The sequence below is a fragment of the Gossypium hirsutum genome, chromosome A02 (assembly GCF_007990345.1).
Source record: "Gossypium hirsutum isolate 1008001.06 chromosome A02, Gossypium_hirsutum_v2.1, whole genome shotgun sequence".
NCBI classification, from domain to species: domain Eukaryota; kingdom Viridiplantae; phylum Streptophyta; class Magnoliopsida; order Malvales; family Malvaceae; genus Gossypium; species Gossypium hirsutum.
Genome location: NC_053425.1, coordinates 18,756,706 through 18,767,944, shown reverse-complemented (window position 1 = coordinate 18,767,944; position 11,239 = coordinate 18,756,706). Strand labels below are relative to the sequence as shown.

Here is an 11,239-nt window from a genome sequence, read left to right as displayed (position 1 = left end):
CACTAAACAGTATTTGCAGCAGAGCTGCCAGTACAATACACTTCCTTTAATCATAATAAAACCCATCCCTATACAATATATCATGCATCATGTCATGTCGTGTCATAATATCATACGTGTATTCAATATGTTTAAAGTGGCATGCTCAAATATAGTCATACATCGCATAGGGGCATAACAATTATTTTATCACACAGGGGCATAATAGTCATTTTATTGATTAGGGGTCCAGGTACACTTACCGACCCAACAGTAGGTTCAGAGTCATCTCGGGTGACCTGTGCAACTTTAACAGTCAAACAATAAAAATGGGCCCAGGGCCCATAATGCAGGCCCATGTGACCCACATAGCCTAGAAATGGCCTTGGCTATGTGGATTACACAGCCTAGCCTAATATTTTCCACATGTTCGTGCAGTTTACCTGTGTGGAATCCATATGCCTGTTGGCCCACACGGCCCAGTTCGGCCCGAAATATCCCAAAACGGCCTCGACCCATGAAATCTCTCATGGTTGGCCTCAACAATCAAACACCCATATTTAGTCACACAAACCACCACACGAGCGAGCGCACACCCGTGTAGTATCATCGTTTGCTTATTCCGACTTTTGTCGATTTCCACAGTTTAGATTGTGTTTACACACCTTGTTTACGAAAGTATGCAAATAGCCCATGAGCACTACAACCTATATTCAATCACAAATTTTGGTTAATCGCTTACCAATCAAATTAACAAGAACCCTAACCAAAACACTTATCCAAAAGATTATGTAACACCCCTCACCCATATCTGACGCCGGGACATGGTTCGAGGTGTTACTTGGATTGACTCAATCAGTTATACAAAACTGGGCCGTAAAATTTTGATAATTTGGTTAAAAATTTTACTTTCATAAGCAATTCGTTCCTTAAATGGGCTTACGAGGCTCAAAACATACATTTGAGACAATTTAGACTTAACTGAGAATTTAGGAAAAACTTGGTGAAATCCAAGCTTTAGGGCTCCACACGCCCGTGTGACTCAGGACAGACCCATGTCCTCAGCCTGTTTGTGACATTGATTTTAGGGCACGGCCATTACACACGCCTGTGTGGCCTACCCGTGGGCAATTCTCACTTATAGACACGGCTATGGCACATGCCCGTGTGGCCTAAATGTGGACGATACTAATTTAAAAATTTAAGTGCAGGGGGACACACGGCCATAACACACCCTATAAGGGTGAGCCATGTGTCATAGTCTAAACACACGCCCGTCTTTCTTGCCCGTATGGACAAACTAGGCTGTCTTCCAAGCCATTTTTTACCCAATTTGCACAACCTACACAAGATCATTTCAATATGCTAATTCCATCCCAAAAGACATCAATTTATCCATAGTAGGAACATCATATACATTTGTCAAAATGAATAATAGCCATTATCTAGGCTCAATACAAAATGAAGGGCTTTTATCTTAAGCCAATATACATAAACAATTCTCAATAATACAACTCCCTGGTCTAGCCCTATACATACCATAATCAAAAATATAAATCCAACTATATCGAATATTACGGCTGATAGTATGATCGATATCTCTAAATTCAAAGGATCCTCGAGCAAATGGTAGTACTAAAAGAAAAGGGAAAAGAAAGAAAGTAAGCATAAAGCTTAGTAAGTTGCATATAAATATATATATAACGACAACTTCACCATTTACCAATTATGCTCATAGCTCAAAGGTAAGTATAAATTAGACTTACTCATTACCATCAACTCAAATCATGTTTTCTAATCGAGCTCATTACTCATGCATACCTGATCGTAATTTTCTGGCAGGTAAGTTATTTATATTTATAATTAATCATTCTTGAAACTAACTATTATCACGATGTAGGCAAGTGTACCTATCGAATAGTAGTATAGTTTTAGCAAGACCGAATTGTCGAACCCAAATGAACTAAAAGTACTAGTAATGACTGTCTTTTTATTATCTAGCCTAAGAATAAGGGGATTTTGTTTTAACTAACTAATTGTCTAAACTAAGAATTCACAGAAAATAGAATTAAGGAATTACTTTTGAAAAAACGATTGAATTAAGACAATACCTAAGGAAGAATCCACCTAGACTTCACTTGTTATTCTGACTCCAAATCGGACAATTTATTCATTTAACTTGTTCCGTAGAGATCCTGAAGTTATGTTATTATCCCTATTCAAGACTAATAACGTCTAATCCCTAGATTGAATAATTGAGACTTTTCTCTAATTAACACCCTAGGGTTGCATTAACTCGATCTATGGATCCCCTTATTAGGTTTCACCCTAATTCTGTAAAATCTTGTCACCCTATCTCTAGGCTCGCAATCAATTCCGCTTAATCATGAAAAATGTACTATTAGACAGGGTCTATTCCTCTTCTGAATAAGAGCATGTCTTGAATCAATATCCTGGGATATCAAAACAAGAATTAAGATACATAATTAAGAACAAGTTAAATATTTATCATACAATTCCGAAAATAATAACAAGATTCGTCTTAGGTTTCATTCCCCTTTAGGTATTTAGGGGATTTAGTTCAAAACTAAATAACAAAACATCTCAGAAGAATAAAGAATACAAAACATAAAGAAAACCCAAAACTCCTGAAGGGAAATTGAGGAGAGATCTTCAGCCTTGATGATGAATCCGGCTTCTGATATGGATCAATCGGCTTCCTTGGGATAATTCCTTACCCCCTTCTCCGTCTCCCTTTTCCTCCTCCTCTAGGGTGTATTTATAGGCTTTGGAATGCCTAGAAGCCCTCAAAAGTGGCATTTTCTAAATTGGACTTAACTTGGGCTCGGCAGGGACACGCCCGTGTGTGATTACTTCAGGCCGTGTTCGAGCTTGTTAGAATGGCACAGGCGTGTGCTATGCCCATGTGAGTCGTGCTCCAATTCTGCCAGATTGACACGGCTGTATGGCCTTCCCGTGTGAGGAGGTCTAGGCCGTGTTGATTTCGTACTTTGGCCCATTTTCTTTTTTTTTGGCCCGTTTCTGGTTTCTTTCGCTCTCCTATGCTCTCCTAAGTATAAAACATGAAATTAAAGTATTAGGAGCATTGAATTCACCAATTCTAATGAGAAATCATCCATAAAATGCATTAAACATGGGGTAAAAATATGTATAATTTACGGTTTATCAAATACCCCCACACTTAAGCATTTTCTTGTCCTCAAGCAAAATTCTCAACTCATAATCAAAGTAATTTCTCCTCAACTTATAATTCTTATCGATAATTTCTCAAAATAATCCATAGGTAATCATACATTGAGAATTCAACTAAAAGAACATAAAAGTGTCAAGCATTCCAAGTTGAGTATTTAGTCATTCAAACTTAGGTGCTTCCCTTCGTCTAAGTAGTTACCTTTGATTCAGAATATCACCGAGTTTCACATCCTCACTAAATGTTCACTCGAATCACTCGAGGTGTTTAAGGACAATAAATGAAGCACTCAATAGTCAATAATGAAAAGTCATTACCATTGGCTTGCATGAAACTCAAATCTCCAACACTATAATTTAAGATGATACATCAATCAAAAGGTCTTTAGAGGGTTGTAATGAGGCTTGGTTAGGGGGTGTGGTCACAAGCTGAAAGAAAGGGTTAGAATCGAGATTGAATTGAAAAGTTGCCTAACTAGAAAAAAAAGTTAATCTTCACTTGCGTACAATAGAGCTTCTCTCAGAATATGAAATTATAAATATGCATGCATAGTTTTTTTTAAGAACAAATTAAATAATATAGACTAAATATCAAGAACAAAACATAGCTAGGCAATCCATTCAACTCAAATATCGACAAAAATAGGGATTAATTTAGGGGATTTCAACAATAATGGGTTAAAGGTTAATATTAAGGGTAATACAAGAAATAATTTGTTAGGCTCAAGGGGGTTTACTAGGGGTTAATCGTGGAGGTAGGCTTTTCATGGCATGAGTGGGTTAATCCTAAGTGCCTTAAACATTTTGATATATTAAATCAAATAGTGTGGTCTCGACATACATAATCAAACAAGCTCTAGAATAACAGTTCAATACTAACGTACTCAAAGCAATAATAAAAGTGAGCACGAAAGGACGAATAGATGCTCAAAAGGCTCAAAAATCTCACAAAATTATGGCTTTTTGATGTTTAGACTCGTGAATTCCAATTTAAAGTAATACCTAGACTTGGGGAAACAGCCTAAGATTTTGAATTCTTAAAAATCAATTCATCATGCTTGATTCTCTATTGTCTTAAAGTTTAAAACAATCGATGCATAAATGCCTATGTGTTAATTCAAGATATATCAATCAAAATCATAAATCAATTAAAATTTATCCTAAATATGATATGTGAGTTTTTCAAAAGAACAGGGTGATTATTCAGGGATTTTTCTGATAATGAAATAAATACCCCCCACACTTAAGATGTACATTGCCCTCAATGTACAAAGATAGATGTTAGAGTATAAAAATAAGATAGGGAGAGAAGTGAAACTTCCTGTATGATGAATTCCTCGAACTAAAGTTTTGGAGAGTGATCGGTTTGGGAGTGGAGGAGGATACTCCGACGGTCGTAGAGGTTCATTAGGCTATAAGTCCTGCGCCAAAAGAATATTATATCTAGTGGTAGCTATGGTCGTGGTCAAGTAGGACATGGCAGTCGTGGGGAACCTTTCCTGGTGGAGTTGTAGTTCCTATGTGATGATGAGCTTAAGAGCTCTATATAACTGTGATAAAATTAGGAACTTTTTAAGGGATATTAGGAAGAATAAGTACTCGAAAAAAATAACTGAAATTAATAATTAAAAAAATAAAATTCTAAAATCTAAAAAAATAAAAAGTAATTTCAATAAAAATTAAAAACATAAAATAATAAATAAATACTTCTAAACATCTTCATCGCTAGATGGTTCGTGAGGTGGGACTGGCAATGAGATGTGGAGGTGCTGACAAATCTGCTATAGAGTAGCATCAATGTTGTCAAATCATTGAAAATACTACTGCTCGAATAGGGTGAAGCGTTCAGAGATGTCAGCATATGAAGCCGCCGCATGAACTGGACGAGAGGGTAGTGGTGGCTGGAAATAGGGATCAGGGAGTGGAGAAGGGGAGATTTCGGTTAGGGTTTTGCAAGGGGGAAGAAGATGAACAGTGGTTTGCTTATATAGGGGAGGGCCACACGGCCACGCCCGTGTACTCTAAAGGTGAGCTCGTGTTTTTCGAATTTTTTGATTGAGGTCGTGCCCGGCTACTATCCCACGCCCGTGTGTCTTGGGCGTGTGTGGCACACGGCCATATCGCATGGTCGTGCCTAGCTTTGTTCGCTTCTCCCACGCCCGTGTGTTAGGGTACCATGCCCGTGTATTATTGTCCATGGCTTAATGGCACGGGCGTGTCTCCTGCCCTTGTCGAAGAAACAGAATAGAGCCTTACCCCTGGCACGCCCGTGTTTTTCCATTCCCACGCCCGTGTTCACCTATCAATTTCACCCACGGCCATGTCGCACGGCCGTGGGGATTTATCACATCCCGTGTTTTGGGGAAATATTTTACCTTGTTTTCGCACGGCCGTATCACACAGTCGTGTTCCCATCCATGCTGGTCACACGGCCTTAAGCACGGCAGTGTGATCGGCCGTGTGGAGTTGGGAACCTGTGCTTCAAATACCCTATTAGTGACCTAAATGTTTAAAACTTGAATTTAAAATAATTTAAAATTGTTAGTACTCAGGTTGCCTCCCGAGAAGATCTTGTTTATAGTCTAAGATCGACTGTTACCTTGTTGGTATATTCAGGGCAGTTTGTGGAGTCGTAGCTCCTCTCCATCGACTTTAAAATTATCACCATTATAAAGATTGAAACAGTGTCCATTTACTTTGAAAGTACCGTATGATGGGTGACTTACCTCTATTGTGCCATATGGATGAATAGCTTGAATTATGAAGGGTCCTGACCATCGTGATTTGAGTTTCCCGAGAAACAATTTGAGTCTTGAGTTGTATAGTAAAATGGGATCTCCAACTTCAAATTAATTCTGTTACTTTAAACGAATGTCATGGCGCCGCTTTGTTGCTTCCTTATATAGGCGTGAATTTTCGTATGCATTGGCTCGCCATTCATCTAGCTCGTTCAACTACATCAACCTATTTTTTCCTGCAAGTTCGGGATCAAGGTTTAGAAATTTAATAGCCCAAAAAGCTTTATGCTGTAGTTCGAATGGTAGATGACAACTTTTTCCATAAACAAGTCTATAAGGTGATGTCCCTATAGGAGTCTTAAAAGCAGTTCTGTAAGCCCATAAGGCATCGTCTACTTTTGATGCCCAGTCTTTTCTGTTTGATTCTACTATTTTTCAAGGATCCGTTTGAGTTCTCGGTTTGCTACTTCAACTTGTCCATTAGTTTGAGGATGGTATGGGGTGGCTGTTCTATGATGAACTCCGTATTTCTTAAGGGTTTTTCAAATTGGGTACTACAAAAATGAGTGCCCCTGTCACTGATAATTGCTCTAGGTGTTCCAAATCTTGAGAAGAGTTTTTTAAGGAAATGTACTACCACTTTAGCATCATTATTAGGTAGAGCTTGGGCTTCTACCCATTTGGACATGTAGTCAACTACTACTAAAATGTATTTATTTCTGAATGAACTGGGGAATGGGCCCATGAAATCGATACCCCAAACGTCAAATATTTCATAAGAAAACATATAGTTTTGAGGCATTTCATCACGTTTAGATATGTTACCTGTTCGTTGGCATTTGTCACATAAAGTAACACACCTGATAGCGGCTTTGAATAACGAAGGCCAATAAAAACCTGATTCAAGTATTTTGTGTGCGGTCTTAATTCCACCATAATGTCCTCCGGTTGGCCCTGCGTGGCAGTGTTCCAATATTTTTGATATTTTTGATCTTGTAACGCATCTTCTGATGACTTGATTTGCACATCTGTGAAACAGAAATGGATCGTCCCAAAAGTAGTTTTTCACATCATTAAAGAATTGCTTCTTTTGCTGGTGTGTTAACCCTTTTGGGATAATCTTAGTAGCTAAAAAAATTTGCGATGTCTGCAAACCAAGGTACCTCGAAGTTAGATATAGTAAAAAATTGTTCTTCAGGGAACAAATTATTTATTTCCACGTCATCTAGTTCTTTAGTATTGGATTTCTCGAGCTAGGACAGATGATCAGCCGCGAGATTTTCTGTTGTCCTGAATTTCCAAGTCAAATTCCTGCAATAGGAGAATCTATCGAATGAGTCGAGGTTTTGCATCGATTTTAGTTAAAAGGTAACGAAGGGCGGAATGGTCAGTGTAAACAAAAACTTTAGACAATATGAGATATGATCGAAATTTATCAAATGCAAAAACCACAGCTAGCAACTCTTTTTCCGTAGTAGTATAGTTTTCTTGTGCAGCCGTTAAGGTTTTGCTGGAGTAATAGATAGATTGAAAATGCTTGTCTCTTCGCTGTCCCAATACTGCACCTACTACAAAATCACTCTTATCACACATTAGTTCAAATGGCAAGTTCCAATCAGGTGCAATTATGATTGGAGCATTAATTATGATTGGAGCATTAATTAATTTATCCTTTCAAGTATTAAATGCTTCTAAACATTCCTGATCGAAGTTAAAAGGTATATATTTTTCTAGCTATTTAGTCAAAGGCTTAGCTATTTTAGAAAAAACCTTAATAAATCTTCTATAAAAACCAACATGTCCTAAAAAGCTTATAATAGCCTTAACTGAACTAAGAGGTGGTAATTTTTTGATTGTTTCTATTTTAGATTTATCTATCTCAATCCCTTTACTAGAAATTTTTTGCCCTAATACAATACCTTCTTGAACCATGAAGTGACATTTCTCCCTGTTAAGCACAAGGTTTGTTTCCGCACATCTTATTAAAACTCATTTTAAATTTTTAAGGCAGAGATGGAAAGAGTTACCGAATATCAAAAAATCATCCATGAAGACTTCCATGATATCTTCCACGAGTTCGTCAAATATGGCTATCATACAGTGCTGAAAAGTAGCAGGAGCATTACATAATCCAAAAGGCATTCTACGATAAGCGAACGTACCATATGGGCATGTGAATGTCGTCTTTTCCTAATCTTCAGGAGCTATTGGGATTTGAAAGTAACCAGATAGTCCATCTAGAAAGCAGTAATACATGTGTCCGGATAACCTTTCTAACATTTGGTCAATGAATAGCAAGGAGAAGTGATCTTTTCTTGTGGCATCATTCAGTTTCCTGTAGTCTATGCAAACTCTACACCCTGTAACTATTCTTGTTGGGATTAATTCATTCTTCTCGTTGGTCACAACCGTCATGCCTCCTTTTTTAGGGACAACCTGCACTGGACTTACCCAAGAACTATCAGAAATAGGATAAATAATTCCAGCATCTAGAAGTTTAATTACCTCGGCTTTTCTTCCTTCATGTTGGGGTTCAGACGTCTTTAAGCTTGCACACACGGTTTGTATTCATCTTTAATGTCAAAAATTTTCCATGCTATGGCCTTCTTATGTTCTTTTAATACTTGGATTAATTCCTCTTTCTCCTTGGGTTGCAAATTAGAAGCAATAATAACTGGTAATGTAAAATTATTTCCAAGGAATGCATATTCTAAATGGTTTGGTAATTGTTTAAGTTCCAGTTTGGGAGGCTCCTCAATATAGTGTTTTTGCTTAAGTTCATCGTTTATCTTAATACCCTCATATTCTACTTGTCTTGACGAATGGTCATTAGGTTCCTCACTTGTCTCCTTGTCTTGAGCTGGATACGGTTCTGTCATCTCCTCTTGTACAATTTCCTGAAAAGAGTCTTGAGTAATATGATCAATAGAGTCAATAAAATAATATGAATCATCCTGTTCCCTAGAGAATCTCATAGCATCATAAATTTTAAAGATCATCTCTTCGTCACCTACTCTAAATACCAATTTACCTTCACCCACATCAATCACAGCTCTAGCAGTGGCTAGGAATGGGCGCCCTAAAATTAAAGGTACTTCCACATCTTCATCCATGTCAAGTACAACAAAATCAACAGGGAATATAAATTTATCTACTTTTACTAGTACATCTTCTATAATACTCCTAGGATATTTAATAGATCTATCGGCTAATTGAATATTCATCCTAGTAGGTTTAGGTTCCCCAAGACCAAGTTGTTTGAACATTTTATATGGCATCAAATTAATACTAGCGCCTAAATTAGCTAGTGCTTTTTCAACATTTAGATTACCAATTAAGCAAGGGATAGTAAAACTTCCTAGATCTTTTAGTTTGGTTGGCAGCTTGTTTTGGAGTATGGCGGAGCACTCCTCATTGAGTTCTACTATAAATAAGTCCTCGAACTTCCTTTTATTTTTTAGAAGCTCCTTCAAAAATTTTGCGTAGGTAGGCATCTGCGAGATGGTTTCAAAAAAAGGTAAGTTGATATGTAATTGCTTAAAAAGTTCAAGAAACTTACCGAATTGTGCATCAATGCGATCTTTTTTTAATTTTGCTGGGTATGGAACCGGTGGTGTATATTCCTCTGGCACTGGTTTGTCACTATTTTCGGGTTTTTCTTCCCTCCTTTCGCTTTCCACAGCTTCTTGTGCTAACTTCTTTTCAGATTCTGCTAACACTTTCCCTCTCCTTAGTGTAACTACTTTGACATGCTCTCTTGATTTGGTATTACTAAATAAATTTCCTAATGGTCTTTCCGAGATTAGTTTGGAAAGCTGGCTTATCTGAGTTTCGAGTCCTTGGATCGATGCTTGTTGATTTTTAAGTGCTACCTAGGTATTTTAGAAACGGGTTTCTGACACTGATATGAATTTTGAGAGCATCTCCTCAAGGTTCAATTTCTTCTCTTGTTGATAAGGTAGCTGTTGAAGATTTTATGGCTTTTGATTCCATTGACTATCCTAGGAGAAATTTGGGTGGTTCCTCCAACTTGCATTATAAGTATTACTGTATGGATTATTTTGAGATCTAAAGTTATTGTTATCCATGTAGTTGACTTGTTCCTCTTCGGTTGTGGGATTGAAGGATTGATATTCTGTATACACACCTCCTCCGCTTAAGTCACACCTCATTACTGGATGTACCTGCGTACAACTAAGAAAACTATCAATCTTTTTATTGAGAAGTTCTACCTGATTTGATAGCATAGTAACTGAGTCGACATTATAAACGTCGTCTGTTTTTGTTGAATTTGTCCTCATAACTTGCCACTGATAGTTATTTAGTGACATCTCTTTTATAAACTCATAGGTATCTTCCAGTGTTTTATTGTTGATGGTTCCGCTAGCATCTGCATCAACCATTTGCCGAGTCGAGGGATTTAGACCATTGTGGAATGTTTATACTTGAAGCCAAAGCGGTAACCCATGGTGAGGGCACCTTCTTAGTAAGTCCTTGTATCTCTCCCATGCATCGTAAAGTGTTTCTAAATCCATCTGCACAAAAGAAGAGATATCATTACGTAATTTAGCCGTTTTAGTCGGTGGAAAGTATTTCAGTAAAAATTTTTCAGTCATTTGTTCCCAAGTAGTAATTGACCCTCGTGGTAACGAGTTTAACCACTGTTTAACTTTGTTCCTCAATGAAAAAAGAAATAACCATCAAACTGAACAAACTGCTGTATCATTTGAATTATGTTAGGTTTTAGTTCAAAAGTATTTGCAGCTACAGCCGGTCTAACTATGCTAGACTCAGTTCCTGTTAAAGAAGGTTTAGCATAATCATACATAGTGCGTGGAGCAGGATTTTGATTAGCCGCAATTGCAGGAGGTAGCTGATTGCCTTATTTTTCAGCCATCTCTTCGATTGGGGGTTGAGTATCGTCTTCTTGTTCGTTCTCTGTGTATCGTAAGCTCCGCCTTATTTCTCTTTGATTTCTACGACCTGTACGATCAATTTCTTCATAAAAAAGTAATGGTCTCGACGGGTTTCTTCTAATCATAAACTATAAAAACCTGCTAAGAGAAAGAAAAAGTAAATTAATAAATAATAATTAAATTAAATTAAATTGCAAGAAAAATAAATGGCTAAAGTAATAAAAATTGAGCGTTCCTAATATTTTAGTTCCCCAGCAACGGCACCAAAAACTTGATCGCATGGTTTCGTGATAGGTTTTAAATATTTATAATTACTCTTTCTTGAACTAACTATTATCGCGATGTAGGCAAGTGTACCTATCGAACAGTAGTATAGTTTTAGCAAAACCGGATTGT

General features: G+C 37.3%; 1 non-coding gene across 1 annotated transcript; it reads left to right on the top strand.

Moving 5' to 3' along the window:
- Positions 1-10,388: 10,388 nt before the first annotated feature.
- LOC121217117 (small nucleolar RNA R71) lies at positions 10,389-10,495 on the top strand. The gene has a single exon (XR_005913317.1). It is a non-coding gene; the product is annotated as a small nucleolar RNA R71 (small nucleolar RNA).
- The last annotated feature ends 744 nt before the right edge of the window (positions 10,496-11,239 follow it).